This window comes from Strigops habroptila, chromosome 1, assembly GCF_004027225.2.
Source record: "Strigops habroptila isolate Jane chromosome 1, bStrHab1.2.pri, whole genome shotgun sequence".
Lineage (NCBI taxonomy): Eukaryota > Metazoa > Chordata > Aves > Psittaciformes > Psittacidae > Strigops > Strigops habroptila.
The window spans coordinates 152,509,498-152,532,647 of record NC_044277.2 but is presented as its reverse complement, the minus strand read 5'-3'; the positions used below and the strand labels follow the sequence as shown (position 1 = coordinate 152,532,647).

At 38.7% G+C, this 23,150-nt stretch overlaps 1 protein-coding gene across 6 annotated transcripts in view; it reads right to left on the bottom strand.

Moving 5' to 3' along the window:
* BBS9 (Bardet-Biedl syndrome 9) overlaps positions 1-23,150 on the bottom strand; it is a 275,374-nt gene that overhangs the window by 3,743 nt on the left and 248,481 nt on the right. The window lies entirely within an intron of this gene.

The window sequence follows — 23,150 nt, the reverse complement described above, 5'->3', positions numbered from 1 at the left end:
AAACGCCTTGGTTATAGCTGGAGGAAACAATTTATTACATGCAAAACAGTCACGATAAAAACGCATAACTTGCAAATTCAAGCACTCACAAGTTTAGAAAATACAAAAATAAGGCAATAAGGGCAATTTCACATCAGCTCTTTTATGCATATGATGGATGATATAGTCTAAGTTATAAAATCACAGACTACTTTCACATCAGGAAAACATGACAGAGAACAGCTGGGCATACCATCTGAGACACACTTACTCCAATCTACTTGCATTTTGCCTGTCCCTTTTTCTACATAGAACTGGCAAAACAAATTGCAAAACAATAGAAAATTAGGCTCCATAAACCCATTAACAACAATTTTATTCTTTTTTTTTTTTTTTAGTACCAGACTAACACTTTGGTCAAGGGGAAAATAGCGAAGTCCCTGTACTGAAGATAACTTCTGCCTTAAACCAAGACTCTGAGTTTCCTATTTTCAAGTATCAGTTCGAGACATGAATCCATCCTGTACTGGATATTAATCTTTGCAATAATGAACCTGACAGAATTGAAAAAGTGGGTAGAAACTCATAAAAAGTTGCTTGGAGTATCTAGGGAGAAAAAGAACCGTGGATAATCACACGAATTTGTATAGGCACATACTTGCATGACTTTAAATTGAAGTGATTATTTAACCCAGCAATTTCTTACAGGTCCACTCTTAGTTTGGGTTGAAAATGATTTAACTTAAATCCTTTTCTAATGAATGTAAAGCAATCCAAAATAAATGGGCACCATCTCCAAATGATATATGAATAATAATTAAAACAACACACAGCTTTTAAGTTTTGTTCTGTGGTGTTTGGGTTTGGTTGGGATTTTTTTACGAGCCATTTCTGAAGAAAGCTGAAATCCACACACCCCCCAGTGAAGTGAAATGATCCAGCAGGTCAGCAGAATAAAATCTGAGCATCCAAGTCTTCTAAATCCAAGCCACCAGTTGCCTGTCAGCCCGACTGCCTTCGCGATCCTGTTCACACAGAATTTTGCACCAACAATCTATGTAATTTTAAAAGAATATGCTTTCATTTACATGTGTGCAATTCCCCATCAACAAAACTAGATAACTTCTCAGTTTTTATTTTCCACTGTCAATGTTTTTTGGTGCTTGGGGTTTTCCATATTTACAATGCTTTGCTGCTGGTACTAAACTGAACAAACTTTATCTCAGGCCTTGAGACTGAGGGAAAGCATCAGTGAAGCTAACAGAGCAGATCGAGGATAAAATCACCAAGATACAAAAGACTAAAGCAGTAAAATTTCAGCACCAGCTGGAAGCCCAAGGCCCCTGAGGCACTAAGAAGTTCCCCTTGCTGAAGCTGCTGCTTTTTTTTCCTACAGGACAATTAAAAATACCATGTTAAGAGCTGACTTGGGTTTACAAAGGTCAGCCCTCAAATGGTAGCTCTTTTGTTCAAAACTCTCACCACACAGCACATGCTGGGATGCCAAAGGAACCAGCAGCAGGTCCCATCTTGTTTCATTAATCATCTAGGGGAAAGAGGTAGGTAGCATCATAATGAAATGTGTGGATTATAAGAAACTAAGATGAGCTACAAATGTTGTTGAAGAGAAAGAGATATTGCTCTAGGACTAAGAGATTAATGAGGTTGAGAGAAGATAGAAGGAGATACCATTTGAAATACATCACGGAAATAATAATCTTAAACACAGGTACTTTGCAAAGGAAAGCCCTGCAGAAATAGCATAAAGGAAAAAGTAGTTTAAGACATGCATCTGCAGTGAAATACCCCATGTAGAATACCCCACATAGCTCAATGCAGTGTAAAAGACACTGCAGAGCTCATGGTTAATACTGTACCTGACTATATAGCTTTGTTGAGATCACATATGGAGCTGTTTACGGCTCTGTACTACATAAAAGGTACTTTCTCCACCATAATCAAGGAAAAGAGTTTGCAAGAATTATGAAATCAGTTTCTGCCCAATCTTAGAAAAGCTGGACACACACATAGTTCGGATGAGAAACAGCATGAAGGTGGTATGGTTATGGTTAGCAATTTGTGCCTGAAGAGAATAGCCATGATTTACAAGAGACCAGGAGGCACTAACCTCTGCATTAGCATCGCCCACTAAGCTGCATGCTCAAGAGACATTATACTGCCACTGCACAGTGCCCTCAACTTCAATACATTTGAGGACTGGCTAGAGAACATCCAAAGCAGCATAACAGCACTGAAATTAAGGAAGAGAGGTTTACAAAAATATTGGGGAGAAGGGGGGAATCTTACTGAAAAAGCTTTCTTAACGCATCTTCACTAGGCTGAAAACATGGCATGTTAAAAAGTAATTATAAAATTATAACGCAAAGAAATTTATTTGAGCCATAAAATAGTGCCCAAGATACTGCTTTCAAAACCTGTTATTTCTATGATATTGACTTATCACAAACAACCCTTGTGTCTGTTTCTACAAATCGCCGTGCCAAAATGGGCAACGTGAATGGTTACTTTCAAGCACATTAACCCCAGTGGATCCACAAAACCTAATGCATTAACTGTAATTATGAGCTGGCAGAACTGAAGTAATATAGCAGGATTTACCTCAATTTCACACAACTTTGCCCAACAACACTATCCATGACTACAGGGAACCTGCACTGATCAAAGAACTACCACGTGAGTGAACTGTGGGAGAGGCGAGAGGACAGGTGAGGTACAAACTGCAGCTACTTTTATTGTGTAACTCCAGAATGGGAGGCAGTATGAAAACCTGGCTTGCAACAAGCAGCCTTCCCACCTCTACCCTGTACGTTTTCAACATGCAATAATAATTAGTCATCTAGGAGAACAACGTACATGTCACATTGCTCTAACTGGCACATGCTACATCATAGTACGTGAGATGATTAACATCAGAGAGGTTTCTCATCAGCATATTCCGACAAGCTCAGGCAGATCCTAAGAAATACAGGGTATATAAAAAAAAAAATAAATCTGTATATTAAGGCTCCTTTATGCCATTTCATCAGGAAATAACCTTCCTTCCATCTTCATATCCCCATTATGAAGTTCTCAATGTTTCATTTTATAGGTCATCCAAAAATCCTATCAGAATAACACTGGTCTGAGCACACAGACAAATGTTTATTAAAAGGTTCATCTCTCTATTTATCAACTCAGCTATGAACTGGGAAACTGCTTCTGGAAATAATCATGATAAATTTTAACTCCTCTGCAGTAAGCAACCCCAGAGTTTCTGGAGGAAAGTTTTTCAAAACAGAGTTAATATATATGATCCAATTAACATCCTGATTAGTAACATGAGATTGCATGTATCTGAGGTCAAAACCAGATTCCACCTTCAGTCACTGAAATTACTCCAATTTTGTGTATTTGTCAATCAGAGCGCATTAGCACCCTCATGAAAGCAGCTTCTATAAACAAAGATGCAGAATTCCTCAGTCCTGTTAATTTACCTTTTGAAAAGCATGACTTAATGCATACATATCATTCAGTCACAGAGAGGTCATTTCTAGATAAAATGCATTTTTGAGTCTTGAAAACTGAAAGTTCAAAGAAAATCAGTTACAATGACAGAAGCACCAAAACCAGCCAAAAAAAACCCCAACTTTCTTGGAACTATTACTCATGCAGGTTGGGGAGTGGGGGAATGAAACAACAAAACCAGCAAACCAAAACCATTTAAAGGGAGGGATGATATTTGAGCATGATGGCAGAAGGGAGGAGAAAGAATTGTTTTCTGTAGTCATAAATTGTTCACACTAAGCATGATGGTGTAAGGTTTAAAGATGTTCAGGTTAGGCAATGGAAGAAACTACCCAGGGAGGTGGCTGAGTCAAGAATATGAGAGGTTTGCAAAGATAGGGTCGATGAAATCCTAGTGGGGATTAGTAAAAAGGAAGATGCACAGGCTTTGAACTGGATGACCTAAAGGATCTTCTCCAATCCTATCATTTATGCTGCTATGATTCATCCTAAGGAGAACATTTTGGACTCTTATGAATTACTGGCTGAGTTTCCTGGACACTATTGTACATTAGTCTATTCTGAAGCATGCATAAAACTAAGTCAAAGTTGGCTTTGAAGTGTTTGATCTACAATATTCAATGCTTCCCAGTCTCTCTTTCATACAGTGACTCAGAAAAAGGGTAGTTATAACAGGACAACAAAAGTTATTTTGAGTTCGCATTAAGTTAGAGAAGGGAGGCACCCCTTTCTTCAGCTATTCCCACCTGAAAGATGGAAAAATCACCCCATCTCATAGCCTGATGGTTAATATTGCTCTTTCTAGACCTGACATAAAACAGTTTTAGAACAAACTACAACTTCAAGGTAACTGTTTTTCATAAAATTTTGGATCCAAAATGAAATGTTCCAAATGACCAAAGTTAACAGCTTTTCACTTTTTTGTTAACAAAAGACAATAGATTTTTCCCAGCACCTTTAGGTCACATCTCTGAAAATCAGAATAATTTTCCTTTTAAAAACTCTATTCACTGCTCATAATTTTCTTTATTGCTATAAACTGATCAAGGAAATATATACTGCTTCCTTTTTCTTAGTATTTAATCTTTATTTCATGAACACAATCCAAAGGGTTTTCCAGAAAGCTTAAGAAAGCAACAGGACCTTGCTTATCCCAAGCAAACTGACACGCTTAGTTGGAGTGCCAAATGGATTAGTGTAAAATCGTCAACTCCAATGCAGTGCTGAAGATTGATCACCATGATGGACAAGCTACAAACTTTCCTATACTGCTTTAACAGGATAAACTGGACTTGATCAGTATTCTCTATCACTTTTCATGGAATAATAAACTGAGAGTGAGCCTTACCATTGCCTCCCAAGCCACCAGTCACTCACTGATCACTGCATACATGATCTAAAAGCGCTCAGGTTTCTATCTGAAAGGGGAGCGATGGTAGCTGAATGAGGGGGAAGCATAGACTAACTCATTCATTGAAGAATTGTGTAAATCAAATAAATTGGCTTTTCGTTTCGGAAGCAGTGTGACCAAAAGGACTTAATTCAGGGAACTTTTCTTTGTCCTAAGGGACTATATAGATCACAGGATGGATAATGTGAAACAACAGTTTCCATCACTCTCAAACATGCCCCCTACTAACTGCAACTAATATGACAAGTCCAACCTATAAAAAGCCATCAACAATCACATTGCTGAACTGCCACAAAGTAGCAGGGGAGAAGGGGCATCTCTTACTTTGGGGATAGCAGGGTCTATTCCCACAAAACTTAAAAAACCTTGCTAAAAATCTTCCTTTTGTCACTCTGATGCAGTAGTGACATGGAGTAGCAGTGTAACACAATGGAGATAACAAGGCAGTGACAACCACAAAGGCAACATTTACCAAGTGTCCAAGATTTTCATTTTTTTTAATTAACTTTTTAACACCTTACAAAGCTCTTGTGCATTCGTGCCCCTGGGCAGTAGCCCTCAATGGTAACTCTGCAGACATGGGCCTGTAGCAACTCAGGCCAACTGTGAAATGGGACATGATGGAAAAGTTAGTGTCCCTTCCAAGGCAATTTCTTTTGTTTTGTCTTTGTTTTCCAAAGTACAGCAACTAAATATCCCCATCATCAATGTTATCCTGATAATTAATAAACTATGCTGTGCTTCTTTTGTATAATCCTGTTTTCTTCAACCTTCATTACATTATATGGTGTACATACACATATGTACCGTTTACATACACCTACTACAAACTTTCCTGTTGAGATCCCCAGCACCTAAAAAGCACTAGAGCTACCACCAGTGGGTTCAAGGAATGAATTGCATTGAATTACTGCCCTGGTTTGGGTAAGGTAAGAAGGTGTGCACCAGTTCACAGTTCCTGGGATTATCAAGTACTCAAGCTGTAAATGGTAGAGTTCAGACTTCTATGTTTATAACGTTGCAAAGTTTCTGTGCTTTCTTTAGGCCTGCTTTGCATTTGGAAAACACCCAAGACATATGAAATGTTTCTAATACAAAGTTACCAAATTTGAACACCAGGAAAAACATCCAGCAACATGACCAAAAAAACTCCCAAGGCACACAGCTGCTTTTCCTGATGGCCGTGTTCACTTACATACATATTCACACACCCCCATGCACACATATACACACTGCTGGAACAAACACGTTCTGTAAGACACAAGGAGCTGTCAAAACACCGAATCTAGCTTACATTTAGAGGTATCAAGGAGAAAAGAGGAATGGGATGCTGGTAAGTCTGAGGCCATGTAGAGCTCTATAAGCAGCACTATAATAACAGCATTCTAAGCTTCATTTTGGGACCAAAAAACATACCGTAAATTATTACAGACACAACTGAACATGCTTGCATGGAGACACGTTGCTTAAAAAGCAGTAACCTATCTGAAATGAAGTCACTGATCATTACTGTGGGAAAGGTAATTTCAATTGCATGAAAAATACCTATTTGCTCCAAATACCTGGCCTATCATAATCACCTATCAAATCCTGGGCCTTTTTCTAGAAAAGCTTGCAATCTTCTTTGAGAAATGATTGTTTTCCTTTAGAAATTGGTTATAGGAAGAAGTCACAAATGACACACTTCAGCTGGAAGAGATATTTCTTGCTGAGAAGTAAATCCCTTAAAAGGAGTTTGCTTTTCAGTGGCCAAACTTCCTTTCTTCCTAATTAGCTATCAGCCTTTGTTAGGGCAGTAAATTAATGCAGTGGCTTCTAAGGCAAATACACACAACACAAATCTAAAACTTAACTAATTACGGCCACACAAATGTCAATGCTTCGATTTATTCTTCGTCATGCTTATACCTTCCCATTCACTGCAACCCCAAATCCTACTAAGCTTCTCAGAACCGTTGGCTCTTTAATAATTTGCTGACAGGAAAAAAAAAACCCATATATTTGGGCCATGTACATTGAGATTAGACAGATGATAATCTATTAAAAACAGGGTCTTTTTTGCATAGACGTTAACTCTTCGTTTTTTCCTGGGGAGAAGTAATGCCATAGTAATCAGTCTTTTGCCTGCTTGATTCGTTGTGCTGTTTTGTTGACTTCCCAGACAGCCAGAACAGCCAGCTGACTATTACCAAATCCTTTATCTTGCCAGACAAGTGATCACCATGACAGATAGGCAAAACTCCAGGGGTAAGTTAGCTTTAGGGCAAGATTTTCCACCATTTTCATATGAATGGCAATGAATCTTACTCCTGGAGACAGCCACCCAGTGTCTGCCTGCAGGAAGATCTGAGATCCTTCACGGATATGATATATATATATATTACAGCCAATTCCTACTTTTATAGGTTGGCTGCAACTCATAATTGACCTCTTAAGACCTTCAACCTCCCCGTTAGCCTAACTTCAAACATTCCTCATCTACCTACATAACATTAGCTAACACTGAGAAAACTTTTCAGCCAAGATGATTTGCCTTAGAAAATTGCAAATGCAGGTCAAACAAAGCATCAGTCACATTTCTGCTGAATTTGTCAGATCAATTTGGCTTAAAAAAAGTAAATATTTACAGCATTTTTGATATTTTCAAAATCATTTGAATTTTCGTTTCACACCGAAGGGTTGCAAATAAACTTTCTTGAATATCATGTTGGGTTTACTTTTAAAAGTAAGTTAGCAGATACGAAGTCTAAGCAAAATACTTCATTTGAGCAGGAAAAGAGAAACCTGAATCAATCACTGGAGGGTGTCCTGAAATAACAGATTTTCTATTCCAGAGCTCTATTCTTGTTAGTGTGTACCTGGATCTTCAGTCAAAATAGTGCAGTTATCCTTTTAATATGCATGATATCATTGTCAGACTGAACCTTTCAACAAGTTTTGCTAAAATACATACTACATGCAAAGTATATGCAGCTCTAGCCAACACCAGCTTCAGTAAAACATTGAATAAAAAGTGTATTAGATTTATAGGGGAAAAAAACCCCACCTTTTTATGGATAATGAGTCTGCTATAGACTTGCATTTACGGCCTTCTTGTGCATGTTTAACTTGTATGGCCACAAGACAACTAAGTACCTTCATACATAAACGTAAGTTTCTCCAGTAGAGACTTCTAACATTTTCTTTACAGCCTACAGTATACATAAGCCCATGGCTCCTGGGTTCCAGGAAGATAAACAAAGAGAAGAAATTCCCAAAAGGAACAGCGTAAACAGTGTGATTTTGTGGAAAACAGAAGAGAGGGAGACAAATCAAATAGCTAAAGGCAAAGCAACATTAGGAATTGTTTATTGCAATGAAGAGATATAAAATAGAATCGAGAAGATGAAGTCAAGGAAAGGACTATTCAAAGCTGCTTTAATGCCATGTGTTTTCCCCAGGGAAGTGGTGAAAGCTACATGGCTTATGACATTTTCAAATTAGTACCACAATGAAGACAACAATCTGGTGGTGTCAGGGAGATGGTCAAGCTGATATAACGAGAGTTTTCCATTTCTAACTCCCATTATCATACAACAGATCTGAGGTGCTACAAATTCCTAAAGTGTTTTGTAATATTCACAGAAACATCAGCTTTTGCTTACCATCAAGTATTTAGCAACTGAATACTCTTCAGTATGTTGCTCCTTTTAACAATGGAACATTACAGTGCAAATGATAAAATCATATTCAAGATTTCCATGGATTCTTCTGGAAATAACATACAACAGGATTTTACCATTTGATGTCATTTTTCCTTTGGAGTCTTGTGGGAAAAAAGACATTGGTAGAGAGGCAGGTTGAGGAAAAATGTGTTTCAAAAAAAAGAACAACAAAGGAAAAAAAGTAGTTTGGGGTAATACTTTCCAATCTTGAATTTCACACATTCCTGGTAAGCTACAGTATATGAGAAAAATGCTTTAAGAGGGTTTTTTTCTCCAAATGCAATCTTTTGATAAGTCTCAGTGTTGGCTTAAAAGTAAAAGAAGAAAATAAAAAGAACCTGTGTTAAAGTAACAGATGAAATTTCTTCTAAATGGACACTAAACTCCTTTCTATTGCTCACCAAAAATCTGTATCTGCCTTTTTTTTGGTCATGTGTCTATCCCCTTTCTTCCCCACACTAAAACCTTATCTTTGCAAATGCAAAGGATGATTTGGGGGGTGTGGAGTGTGCTAGAGGGGTAATGTAATAGCAGATCGTATTGTTTTATCTTATATTCTAAACTGTCTTAATAGCTCACTATACCAAAGACCTGTAATGTAATTCTCCTTATTTCTACTATTTTTTCCACTGGTATCAGTCTTGTCTCATACAGATGGAAGTACAGTCACACCCTGCTACACCCCTGGATACTTCCCAGAGTATCTTGGCCATATGATTCCAGGCATATCTTAGCTATAATGGCAATTTCAGTACTCACAACAAAAATTGGAAAGCTACTCAGATTTGATGATCCAACTGAGGATTCCTTAAGGCCCAAATCTGTGCATTTCTGAAAGAGGAGTAGAAATTTCTGGGCCCTCCAACCTCACACCAAACTCAGCAGAACCAAAAGGAGGACAGCACTTCGTTGGACTGAACCTTTTAGCACCTCCAGAAAGAGCAGGAGAAACGAACACACCCGCATCTAAGGCTTGGAATGATGGAAGTAACAGTTTTAAATGTATTATGGATTTTCTCACAGCCTCAGGAAGCAATAAAATTAAGTATAGTCAGACTGCAGGAAAGCAATATAGTTTTCATAAATTTTTGTGACTTTGGGGAAAATATGCTCCACTTTTATAGACAGCCAATTCAGTACTACGAATTTTCAGGAAGTATCACTGCTATGGGATTCCCACAATAAATGCAGGTTATGTTGAAATGACTGTATTCTGCAAGGACGCTGCTCAAAATACATTCACATCACGTAAATAACTTAGTTTCATTAAAGCGCAACACAACTAGCTGTCTTAGATCACAGGCTTCTCCTGGAACTGGACCCTAACGACTCTAGGAAGAGCAAACAATTTCATTCTGGTGGTTATCTAATGTTAAGATTATTTCTCCATTGGGTAATAAATCAAGTGCCTGGAGAAAGCTAAGAAAGCAAAGACAAACATGCTAAATCGGGAAAAAAATCAAAGCAAAACCAAAACCAACCATGAGTAATATAATATTATCAATTAAATATTAATGCAAACAAATTATTTCTCTTGAAGTATGAATGTCAGGTTTCCCAGACTCAGCAGTTATATCTATGTCACAGAAGGAGCTGCCTTTGGAGCTGCTCTACCTCCACAGTCTCCCTCTTGTCCACTTGAAACAGCCTAAAGATAGCTCAGCCATGCTTGAAGGTAACCTACCTGACAGAGGAACCTCACAGGTTTCCTCCTACTCCAATTCAGCTTATTGCTGTTCTTCCCTACCTGATGCATGCAAGGTCCACAAACCTGTGCTTGACATAGCATCTAGGCCACCCTTACCTGTCTTTATTTATGTGAGCAATAATGTTTGCCTCACTAAGAAGGTGGACATCCAGGTTTTCACAAGCCACCTTGAAGCTGGTGAAAGTTCTCCTCAAATCTGCTATTTAGTTTATAGGGCAGAGCTTTAAGGACTTAGGGTTTACTAGTTTGGCCAGTAGCCAACTAATCATGCATGATACTTAATCAGCTCCAATTCCGAGCCAGAAAACTGCTTCCAATCACTTGAGCATATGATCAGCTGAGATCAGTGGAACTGAATGCACCATGTATGCGTTCAAGTTGGGTGCATGCACAAGCACTGTAGTAACAAAGAATCGAAGTATAGCCTTAAGTGCTTTCCTACATAATGCCCCAGAATTCTCTGATGCTATAATACCTTAGTTCAAACTCTACGCCAAAAGTCGTGATCTCCATGCATTTATTTATACGTATACATATTTATATGTATTTCAATATTATTTCAAATTTAAAGTTGCTAGAATATTGATTATGGAAAAATCTTAGAAACAGGAAAGTAATTTTATATATAATATTTTCCTTTTCTCTTTCTCTCTTCCTCATTTTGCTAATGATCTCTGAAAGTGGCATAAAAGAACAGTCGCGAAACAGAAAGTAATCTACCTTCGTGTTCTGAATGAAATATAAAATTCTAATGAACAATGCTAACCAACAATGGGTTGGTTGGGGTTTTTTAATCTTTTGTATTTTACTGTGCACATGACTTGCAAGGAATGTTGTCATGGGTTTTTTGTGGGACATTTTAAGTCTAAGAAGAATCTGGTGACATTACCCAAGGAAATATCTAAATCATATATCACATTTAACTCAATACAATTTTGTTTAGAACTTTCTTAGGAAACAGATGCCTTTCTGTCTCCAAAGTGTTCTCAAAGGAGACTCTGCTTTTCACAAGGCATTTCTGATCTCTCACTGCAGGAGAGCTTTACTTCAAAGTTCACATAGAGCTCCAAAAGCTCCACTGGAGCCTCTCAAGCGGATAGTTTGGGCAAAAATGCAAAGACAGACATGTTATTGAGAGCCATTCTGTTGCAGCAAGAGTGAAATCTTAATACAGTAGATGGAGATTTATCAAAATGTAGACAAAGTCCCACTGTGCCTGCCCATTATCTGCTTCTGCTAGGATCTTGCAACAAGCTGGATGCTATTACTTCTCTCCCAATGCATTTGCAGTTTAGAGGTCTTACTGCCGTAATGAGGGATTTTGTTGGAAGAAAGGCAACATACATCACATGTAAGATGTTTTGAAAGGAGCTGTGATTTAAGGTACAGATCATTTTTGCTTTTAACCCTTACCTGGAATCGTAAGAGTGTTTTCCAATCTGTCATCCATGAAGTCATGGTCTGCAGCCCATGAAATCACATTAAATAAGAAAATAAACATCATCCTTATAGTATTTTCAGCTAAAGGTGCTAAGATATGATCATCTGCAGGAAATGGGCCAGCAGAAATACATGATTGTGAAAGTGCGAAAGCCACTCATTCAATGGTGTGTGAAGATGAAAAGTAGAGGATCAAATTGCAGTTTTACCGTTATTCATTTAAACTACAGATGATGAACAAGAAAATAGTAAAACATGAACAACAGTGTGTAATGAAGTTCCAAATATACTATTTCAAGTAGCACCTATCTTTCTTTCCTGCCTTTTGGAAGGCGGTAAAAGAGAAGCACTTTTGAAATCGGTCCATTTAACAGGTTGCGGTGAACACTACCAAGTAGCTTCCTTTAAGCACGGTGGAACAGTCTGCTGGCTCATGCTTAACATGGCCAGAGCTTCTCCACCCACACAGGAGAATTCAAACTGTGCTGTCAGAAATAGCATTTGCCTGAAGGATTCCATACACGTTACCAGTCTCAGTCCCTGTGCAGTAGCGTGGAAAAGGATGGCTAGTCATTTTAACAAGTTACAGACTCAAAAAAGAATGAGCTGTTCTCCTATGTATCACACATCATGCATGGGATGACAAGTTAAATGACTTCATGTTTGTAAAACTAAACTGGAGCATACTGAGATACCTATCTTCAGAGATGGTGCAACACCACTTCCTATTCAAGCCAAGACTCTCTGAATAATTTCCTAGAAATGCTTCTAAGACTTCTTTACCTTCCAAACTCCAGGATCAGAATGTTCTCTTCCTTTATTCTTTCTCTCAAATCTGATCTAGAAATCCCGTTATCTGGCATACGATGCCACCTTCACTTGACAATACCCAGATCTGGCACATTTCAAACCTCATCTGTTTTTCCAGGCTCTTTGACAAGAGACAGAAATATACAAGGAGGATGGTAAAATCTGAATACGTTGTAAAATAAATCACTTACCTTTGTGAGATCTTTCTGTGTCATTTTGACACACTGAGCTCTGAACTGGACACAACAACACACTGAGCTCTGAACTGGACTCAACAACACACTGAGCTCTATGGTTGGACTCTATGATCTTACAGATCTTTTCCATCTTAAATGATTCTGTGGTTCTATGATTAGTGCAATCTATCTAAAACTCTGGGCGAAGACTTTTGCAAATGTGAATAAATAATTTTAATTAACTTAATTAACTGATGGAAGCAATATAAGACTTTACCATATCCTCCTTCAAGGCATATGCTCATTTCTCCACAACGCATATCACCTACTTTCTTAATCAATGGGTATTCAAACCATGACAGGAACTGGCACTGGGCTTCAGGGTGGGAACAAAAGGTGACCTGCAAAGCTCAATGGGATCATGAGTCAACTGAAGTCATGAGTCAACAGCAGCCTGTTGCTGATTGACTCTGCCTCACCAGTAGGTGTTACTTCAGCCATTAATGCAGATTGCTGTACGGCTGCAGGGATATGCATGCCTGCCAAGGTACATAAAAAACATCCAAACCAAACTAAAACCTGCCAGATTCTGAAAATATCACGTAACACCCTGCTCTGTATCTGCAACAGCATCCAAAGTCATGTTTGGGAGAGCTGACCATGACCACACCCGTCCCTATGCCTGCAAATACAGCCTGAAGGTTTTTCATTGACAGCCATCCCACTTAATCATTCGAAGCGATGCTTGGCTATTTGATTGCTGTGATTTAACACAGTAATAACAATAATCCAGACTATGCTTAAACCACTCACTGTACTTCCAAAACTGTTTATTAGCATTGGCTTCTGCTTTACAACTATTTTCAACGCCCTTAATTCTGAAGTTCCTTCACTGGCACCTCTGAGAAGGCCAAGACTATATGAAAGAGGCAGCCTTATTTTTTGTTTGACCGAGTACTTGATAACTGCATTTAATTTCACAGTTTATTTATTTAACCTCAGCTCAGGCTAAAGCCATCTAAAATACCCTGTGCATTGTAACTTCAGGTCCAAGACAAAACTGAATACAGAACACAGTCTCTTTGATTTCTTGAAATGAAATTCAGCAGCTCCTCTTCAACCCATAAGTCAACTGCAAGGCCATCATTTATAATCCCATCCTTTTATTGCAATTATAGTCTGAAAATTCAGGTCCCCATGCTCTACGTCTCTGAGCAGAGTAACAGAGTAACATATCAGACTGAGGATTTCTGTCATGCTTTCACTAAATCTTATCTCTGAGCTAGTACTTTTCAACCGGTAACCTAGCCTCTTTCTAAAGACCCTCAGAATGGGAAACTCCTCACTTGGTAGCCTCTGCTATCATACCCATTCAACACAAATAACACTCCCCATGGACTGGAATGACTTCTTTCTTAATGTACTAATTTCATCCTTCTTAACGTTAGAATCCACAGGAACTGAATGCTTAATTTAACACTTGCACCCTAACAGAAGTCAACATTTTACCAAGCAGTCATTAAGACTGGACAAAGAAAAGAACATTTCCCCTTATAAGGAGGGTTTGTTCAACAGGCAAGGCATTAGAGAAATATACAACATAACAAATTCATTTGTCTTTTGAACATAAAATACCTCACGTTTGTTTTCTGACAAATGTTATCCAACCACTTAATGTACACACTGATATTTTTATCAATGTTTCTATAAAACTTCATCTACACAAGTACGGTATGTGAAAGGCAGAAGTACACAGCCTTTCATCTACAGACAATAGGAAAGAACAGCATTTCTCTAGGAGACTTTTGTACTGTAAATCCAATGCTTATAAAAGCAGTGCAATTGAAAGCAGGTGGGACGCAGTACGAGGGTTTCTCATCGTTCTAAGCATCCAGCTCAGCTCACCCAAATAATAAAACCTCTGTGCTTATTCAGTCTTGTACTTCTCTTAAAGTAAGGCCACTCAATTGTGCCAAATAATGTGTTGTCCAACTTGGACTAAACTGAGAACACTAAGCTCATTTTCCTAGTGAACTGTGCTGTTCTTGTATGATTTCTACATTACAGACTTTATCTATAAGAAAAAGAAATGAAAACTTTCTAACATCAGCACTCTTTCCGATTTCTTATGTTACTGGTGAAATCTTAAAGGATAGTATACTTGAGATTAAAACTTTAAAAGAACATTATTACCATGATGTAAATATACCCCACAAGACCTTATATAATTAGGTAATTGTGTACATATGTATATTCACTGCCAATTCTGCACCATCGCTATTATTTATATTTGCTCTGATAGCTGGAAGACACTCCTTAGACCATTTTCTTTAACACTGTAAACAGTAGATAGCATCATCCTTTACACTCATTAAAGATTAACAAGTTGCTAACATTCATTTTTTGCTAAATTAAAAGTAAGATAAAAGGGTAACTTGCATCTCATTCTGTTGAATTGTAACAGTGAGAAAGAAAAACAAAGAAGATAAAGCAGAGGTTTAAGCAGTAAATCTGCTGATAGCTGAGCTCGTTGAGATGAAATAAAGGCTATAAATCAACTCGAAATAGTTGGAAGTATTAAAAAGATAAGGTAACTTTCTGCCAGTTCTTCTGACATCTGCCTATAGCTTTGAATTGCCAAGAGGCCAGAATAATGAAATCAGAATTTTTGAAGTCTGACTGGCAATACTTTTACTCGACAAATGTACGTACTCTGAACTGTGCAAAGTCTGTGACTGCAACTCAGTTCTGGAAGTGGAATGCTTGCTTTATGGAAAATGTTGGTATTTGCCATAGGTTTTCATTGTCAGCTATATAAAAATACGGAAATATAACAAAGAATTAAACTTATCACTAAATTTCAGACTGGCAGTGTCACCATACAACAAGTTGTGGTTATGAAGAACAGCTTCATACAAAGTGTCACTTCCTCTCCTGATTCCTAGTCCTGATTTGTCATTGACATACTCATCTCCCACAGCTAAACCCAACTATATGTCCTCTCACTTCACAGTACCCTCACAGCTAACCCTTCACATCTACCAATTTTCTCCCAAGCAAGAGCCACGAATTAGGCTGGTTTTGAGGTAAGAGTGTACTTACTCAAGATCACATCAAAAGCAACAGGTAACTGTTCAATTCCTGTTTGAGCCTTCCCCATGTAACCTGAACCTTTCCTTTACACCCACCTGACAACTTCTGTGAAATCCATATGAAATGACATATTTTTTGAGATGTTTCTCTCTCTTTAAAATGCACAGGAAATTGGCCATGGGGGTTCAACAAGGGTGGCAAGAGAAGAACAAGAAACAACCGTTACGATAACATAAGGTTTCAAAGCAGGTTAAAAATGAAAGGCATTTTTATTACACACAAAGTAACCAGACACAACTGGACATTCTGAATTTGTAAGTTTGAGAGATTCCAGCTTAGCAAATCCAAATGTCCCATTTCAATATGTCCAATTACTACATGTCAAACAAAAACACATGTACTTTCAGCTTGGTTTCCTGCAATCCATCTGTGTTTCAAGAGATATTCACAAAGTCGTGTGAAAACCATTACATAAACTAATTCACCATAATGGGGGGAGGAAACGGTATTGTTGATTTTCCCTGGATAAGAGGAGCTTTAGATGAGCAATTTCAGAGAATCAAGAAACACTCAAAAATCAAAAGCCCACACCCTCACATTTAATTATATGTTCTACTAGGAAAACAGTCTATAAGGAAGCACTTCTAAATTAGAGGCTCATATTAAACTTAACTTAAAAAATAACCCTATGATTTATACCATCAGTTAGCTTTATAAAATGCCACATGTTAAAAAAGCAAACATAATTTAAAAAGCAGTGTGAATTCCATACCTCTAAAAAATGCCTTACTGACTATAAGCGTTCTGTAGAATGATGCTCCTGAAAACTGCATTATTCGACGAGACAAAGAAAATGCCCTTTCAGTGGCTATGCCCAATTTTACCCCCAGGTTTCTGTGGATCAGAGCATGGGGCTCATTAACACAAGCTCTGCCCCATGTGTGCATGATCAACACGTTGGCAGGACCCCAGCAGATACCTCTATGCACATGTACAAACTCAGCGCCAGTGCTGGATTCTCCACCACAGCCCTGAGCACAGCTCTGCCAGTCCGTGTGAGAGGTGCCTAGGAGGTAACAGAGACAACAGGAATCCACAGAGCAAACACTTCTCAGTAAGGACACACACTTCTCAAAACGAAATAATCATCAGGTCCTTTTATTTTTCTTTTAACATACAGCTCTGGATGAAGGACTGAATGAAAGGCCTCATCCTCACGAGCTGGTACTACACAACCCTAAACTGCACCACCAAACTCCTTAATGGATCAGCAAACAAAGGAAGCTGTGGTAATGCATCTGGCAAATGCACACCAAACACAGAGTACTTCTGTGCTAGGGAAACTCTCCATCGGGAACGTACAAAAAACCTGCTGGAGGTAAGCTGAGCAGAATTTGACTGTTTTAAAGGAATACTGGGTATTACTGAGCAACCTTTAGAAAGCTGCTCCCTCACTGGGGCACACTACTTAAGAAAACACTGCATGGTAACATGAAAACATGTGCCAGCAACATTCGCTGTTCACAGATTTGAAAGAACAGAAGGGCTTAGATTATGATGATCTCAACACAACCATCTAGTCAGATGCCTGGAATAATACAGAATACCGAGTTTCACCCAATAATTTACTCAACAAGCCCTTAACTTCAAGTGGAGCTTTTTGATGTAAAAACTTCAAGTGAAGAATGAATCACATCTGTAAGGAAGTTATTCCTCTCTGCTCAAAATTTGTCCTTTATTTCTAGGTCCAAATTTTTCTTGCTTCTGCTTCCAGCCATGTACATGTGCAATACATTGGCTCTAAAATCATTATCTGGTTTTGTTCATCTCTACTTTACATCAAACAAAACATGAGAGGAAGTAAAAAAATCGCTGTAATATGCACATTACAAAGCACTTACTCTCATGTCTAGTGTCATACAAAGTACGAGATAACGATCCCGAATATAACACACATTGTCTACTGGAATTGTCATTGCTTAGATAGCGAGTTCAATTGGTCAGTACTAGAAGGATTAAGTCTAGGTAAAGCATGTATCCAAGCAAACTATGCCCAACATGGATAGTTTCCCCATGTGTCAAGGGAGTGCTTATGGAACGAAGGAGGCAGAAATGACGCTTGCCACACTGTGCTTCTGCAGTTTCAGCAGAATTTTCTCCACAGGATATGGAATAGTGTGGTGGACTTTTCCCTCCTTTTTTTCAAAGCATGTTTGAAAGCCAGATGACTTATGCAAAAAGCCTTGCTTTACTAAGTCCTTCTACTGCCAGATAATTCTCTTTATAACATAACTACTTCTTTTTAAAACAAATTTGCTTTTCTCTGGCCATAACTGTGGAATAGGAGCTCAGTCCTGTGTTCTGTGTCAGTCATTAGAAGCACAGAGAGGAGATGCTGAGAGTCCTGGCAAACTGAATCTGTGCTTTATAAACTAAAAACTTGTACTCTGCACATGGAAACGTTATGCCAGAAAGGTCCCTACTGTTTAGGACACTGATGTTTTCTTCAGAAGGCACTAGCAGATGTATTTCCCTAGAAGTCTTCAACTTCAGTGTTGTAACACAGTAACAATGGTGGAATAAGCTTCTTGTTGAGAAAGTTCATACTTAATCAGAAAAGAAGAAATGGTGAAGTGTGTAGAGAGATGAAGACAAACTGGACACTTGTTCAGTGTCCTTAAAATGACATTTGAGCACATGAGGTAGGAAAATAAGTTGTATGGGAATACAGTTGCACCAAGTTGCATCAGTGGTTTAAGAGGGAAAGGGAAGACCACAGTTTTACAGTATTTCTGAACCAGAGGGGATATGCTATGTCTCCATCACCTCTGATGAAGGACGCTGACCAAAGACTGTGGCTGGTGGTGAAATCTTCATCCAGGTTTGCAAGATTAAATGGCACACAGGAAGAGAGCAATGCAAGCCAAAACAGAGCTCCCTGTGGGACACCGGCTGAGCTGAGGTAGCAGAGTTCATAGTGTAAACATAAAATTGCAGGAAAAATATCATTTTACTGTGTTCCTCCACAAACCAAGAACAATACCAGGAACAAGCTACGTCCACGTATACATCATCTTTTACCTCAAGCCCTAAAGCCATTCCTGGCAGCTGCTCTGCAGAAGGTGATGTTACTAAAGACAGTAGCTTCATAATTTAGGCATACGTAGACACTGGGACCAGGTCCCCTCATTGGGTCATCCAGCTGAGAATCAACAGGCTACTGTTGCCTTGTTTCTGACCACTTCCTGACTACAGTTGAGCTATTGAGTCTTTCACCACTTGATTTTTATTTGATTTGCAAAAACAAAACCAAACAATCTTCCCCATGGAACAACAGGAATCTTGCACAGTATGCACTTTGTGACCAAAGAGGCTAGGAACTGAGGCAAGACATTTGCTGGTACCTAAGCCACAGGTCAAACTGGTTGGCAGCTAAGCCAATATTTCTGGTTTGAAGCATCTGCTGAACTCTCTCAAACAATAAGAAAGATTTGTTCCACCACTGAAACAGAATACCAAACGTAAGAACGGCTGTGTAAATAAAGTGGAAGCTCATTCAAAACCAGTGACCCAGGGGCCAGTTATTCCTGGAATATAAAGAAAATTAACCTGAGGTCTTAAAATTTGAAGCTATAATTCTGCTTTATCAATGTATACACGGGAATAAAAATGGCTCTGAAATAGAAAATTTAAAGAACAGGTTACTTTTTACAGGTTTCTCTATGAATACAGCTCATTTTTTGTTTTACTGACAACTTTAACAGGCACCTGCTGAATGAAAGCGGTGGGATTCTAATTTTTTACCTAGTGAATAATATTGTATGTTTTATTGCTTATAATTGGATATAATACTGTAATATCGTAAATATTTTGTAAATAATCCATTTTAACATTTTATGCCTATCTCATAACTTTAATTTATCCTCTTTTAATTAACTTTGGGATTAGTTCTTCCCACACAATTAAGCTTCAGGCTTTAAGTAAAATCTGTATTGCAAATGCCTGCTTAAATTTGCTTACATAGCATGTTTGCTTAAAAATGCAACTTGTCCATCAAGCAAAACTGAATAACAGCATTTCAAAACTCTGCATAGAACTTAAAGGCTCAAATTAGTTCAGGGTTACCCAAATCCCACTGAAATTTGATTAGCATTATGCTCCTTAGCACTCTTTCAGCATGGAGATGGGAACCTGAAAAGAATCAAGTAGCCACTTACCATCTATCTCCAGAAAGTTTACAGCAAGCACATTTCATTCCCCTTGCAAGCTGTACTGTTAGTGCTCAGTGCTGGCAGTAGGGTGGAGGGAGAAGAGAAATAAATGCTTCTACTGACCACCACGTTATTTTCTTATGCCCCAAACCAGCGGCATATCTGGTTTTCTATCTACCTATTCCTATTCCCAACTAGCCAATCTGCACAGAAAAATCTACTCTCTGGCAATAACTACACTTGTTTTCACACTGAATAGCAGATGGGAAAAAATACTCTGTTAAATTGCAACTGTACATGTTCATATGTTGCCATGTAACATGGCACAGGGAAGAACTTACATCTACACTTATGCCTTAGCATACACATATTTCCATTTACTTCTGCGACACTGCTCACAAGTTGAAAGTTAAGCATGATCTAATTTTTCAGCATAAACTGGGTAACTCCTGCTTCCCATTTCCTTCTATGCCTTCTGTTTCTACCTAAAACAAACCTTTCTTTACCTCTAAGAAAATAACTGTTCCAGAATTATTCTGGATAAAAGCACAGGACTGGCATACATAATCCTACGTAGCCCAATAGCCATCTTGTGATAGTGGTCCCAAGCAGATACTTTGGTTGTGTGCATAAAGCAGAGGGCAAATAGAAAGCAATGTCCACCTTCCAGCACACCACAGCTAGAAAGTTTCCTGAGCTAGGATCAGTTTTACACCTTTGTAGCTAGCAGTTTTCAACTGACTTTCCTTTCATAAACTCATCTAATCATTGAACTCATCTGTACCTTGGGTTTCCACAACATCCCGTGGGAAGGTGTGCTACAATTTATATGCCATCTAGAAGGGTATCCCCTTTATTTCTTATTTTTGCAACCTGCTGCCTCGTATTTCACTCAGAGACCCTAATTTTAGTATTTTGAGAACCACTGAACAATTCCTCCTGACTCCACACCATCCAAGTTTTTCACTGTCTCTATAATATTATCTCATGCCTCATTCACCCCCCCCCCCCCATTCTAGAAAATGAATATCACAAAGCACCTGGTCTCTAGCTTAAATTTTGCCTTTTGGATGTGCCTCCTCCCCCTTTGTCTTTATTATCCCTATGGATTATGACCAGCATCTCACCTCATCATTTTATTATAGATACTCTGTCTTGATAAGTTTATCACCTCTGCACACCAACCTCCTACTTCAAACAGGAATTTGTCCCTCTTTGGTTAAGTGTTTACAGCTGGATAAATTAGCCAGACTCTGTTCCAAAAAGACTTCCAGTCACGTACTCTTCCCTGGAAGGAGATAGCACAGGTAGGATGCTTCTATTTGCAAAAGGTCCCATTGTTCCACCAGGTGAGAGACACATGATACCAACATGGGTAGAGTGCTTCCTTGCACCCTTCCAGACACCACGGCTCCTCTGGTGCCAAATTCCTGCCAGCAGAACGTCTTCATTCATGAATGTCACAAGCACTAACAGGACTCACAAAATAAATGGATTCATAACTGAACCTAATCCCCAAACTGTGACAGAAGCCATTTGAGTAATCCCTTATCTGTCAGGGCTGTGCTCCACTTCCTCTCCACACTCCCCACCGAAAAGGGCAGAGATGAGTAGAGTAGTTCAGTTGTGGGAAGCTGCTGGCATGGAAGGAAGCTCCAGCTGAGCTTCTAATGGAAACCACCTGCCTCCTGGTTATGACAGAACAGAACTTCTCATTATATTCCCTCTATACTACTTACTTACGAGACAGGATATTTTCAATGTCATTTTAAAAAAAGAGAAGGCAATTTAAAAGGATAAATGCATATGAAGAAAGTTAAAAATAAAAGACTCTTTTTCCCAGTTGGTACACACAGTACCTTAGTGGGTTAGCAAAACAAAACACATACAAACAAGATGCAAAATGTGATGAAAAAGAAACAGAAAGTAAGAGTTATGACAGCAATTTTCATCTCAAGCTAATGTCATCATCACAGACAGTAGGATAGAAATTCCTTCTGCTTTCAATAACCAGTGTATTGCTGACCAGTGAACATCCCAGCTCAGGTTCCCAAAGCAAGTACTAAGCACCACTGGCATGAGTCCCTTCCCCTCCTTTCCCACCTCAGTTATGTTTTCTAATTTGGGTAAAAGTCATGCAAGGCATGTTCAAAGTTAAAATCCCATAACATGCTACTCTTCAAAGCAAAAAAGCCACGAACAGGAAGGTTTATATTCTACAGCACTCAAAAAGTAACAATAGAAAAATTCTTTGTTGTGGATTTAAGACTTTGGTAGAAGTTGATTCAATGCATTAGCTCAGCTTTGAACGTAAGCTACCAGAAATGGCATGCCATGGTGCCAAAAAAAGATGGATTGATTTGAGAGGATAACCATACCTTGCGCTATGGTCCTATCAGATCGTTCAAGCACAACTGGGGTGGACCAGTGTGGTACTTAGCATGGTAAGCTTCCAGGGAAAAAAGGTGCTGCCAATCCACAACTGATGACAGAGCAGATGATATGCTCCATTCTTTAAATCAGTATCAAACTATCGAGGCATGGATGTTACAGAAACTGTGTTTATTAGAGAAGACACCTCACTGAATGGAGCATCACAACACCTGGAGCTAAGTCTTCGTTAAACAAAGACCATTTGGTGGGACCTAGAAGCAAGTTCTTAGCCCCTTGTAGTCATCAGAAAAGTGGTGGAATATAACCTACACCTAAGAAGGAAAAGTAACAAGCAAACAGAAATGCTGGCTAACAAGATTCACCCTGCAGTCTCAGTGGGATATAGTATTTTCTTCATGCTCTGTCCTGAACTGTTGTGTAGTGTTGCTATGTACTATTAACCGCTTACTGCATTCCACCCCAGGGGTAGCTCCATTTCAGTGCTGGGTGAAGTGATCCTTATTTAAACATTACTTAGCTCACAGGAGTGCTGTGAAATTTAATTAAATTAATGCCTGCATAGTGCTTTGAGGTCCTCAGATGAAAGGTGCTATAGAACTCCAAAGTACTATTACTGTTCCTAAGAATGGGCGAAGCAATTTGGATAAACTAAAAACCTACATAAATCTTCCCTCAAAGCAAAAGTTTTCTGCAGCTTCA